Here is a 495-nt window from a genome sequence, read left to right as displayed (position 1 = left end):
ACTGCAAAACCCACAGCCCTCCACGCTCCCACAATGCACTGGGATGGGGGCACTGCAAAACCCACAGCCCTCCACGCTCCCACAATGCACTGGGACGGGGGCACTGCAGACACCCACAGCCCTCCATGCTCCCACAATGCACTAGGACGGGGGCACTGCAGACACTCACAGCCCTCCATGCTCCCACAATACACTGGGATGGGGCGACTGCAAAACCCACAGCCCTCCACGCTCCCACAATGCACTGGGATGGGGGCACTGCAAAACCCACAGCCCTCCATGCTCCCAAAATGCACTGGGACGGGGGGCACTGCAGACACCCACAGCCCTCCACGCTCCCACAATGCACTAGGACGGGAGCACTGCAAAACCCACAGCCCTCCACACTCCCACAATGCACTAGGACAGGGGCACTGAAGACACCCACAGCCCTCCACGCTCCCACAATGCACTGGGATGGGGGCACTGCAAAACCCACAGCCCTCCATGCTCCCA

Source organism: Chelonoidis abingdonii, chromosome 11 (genome assembly GCF_003597395.2).
Source record: "Chelonoidis abingdonii isolate Lonesome George chromosome 11, CheloAbing_2.0, whole genome shotgun sequence".
Classification (NCBI taxonomy): Eukaryota; Metazoa; Chordata; order Testudines; family Testudinidae; genus Chelonoidis; species Chelonoidis abingdonii.
This window is presented reverse-complemented; position numbering follows the sequence as displayed.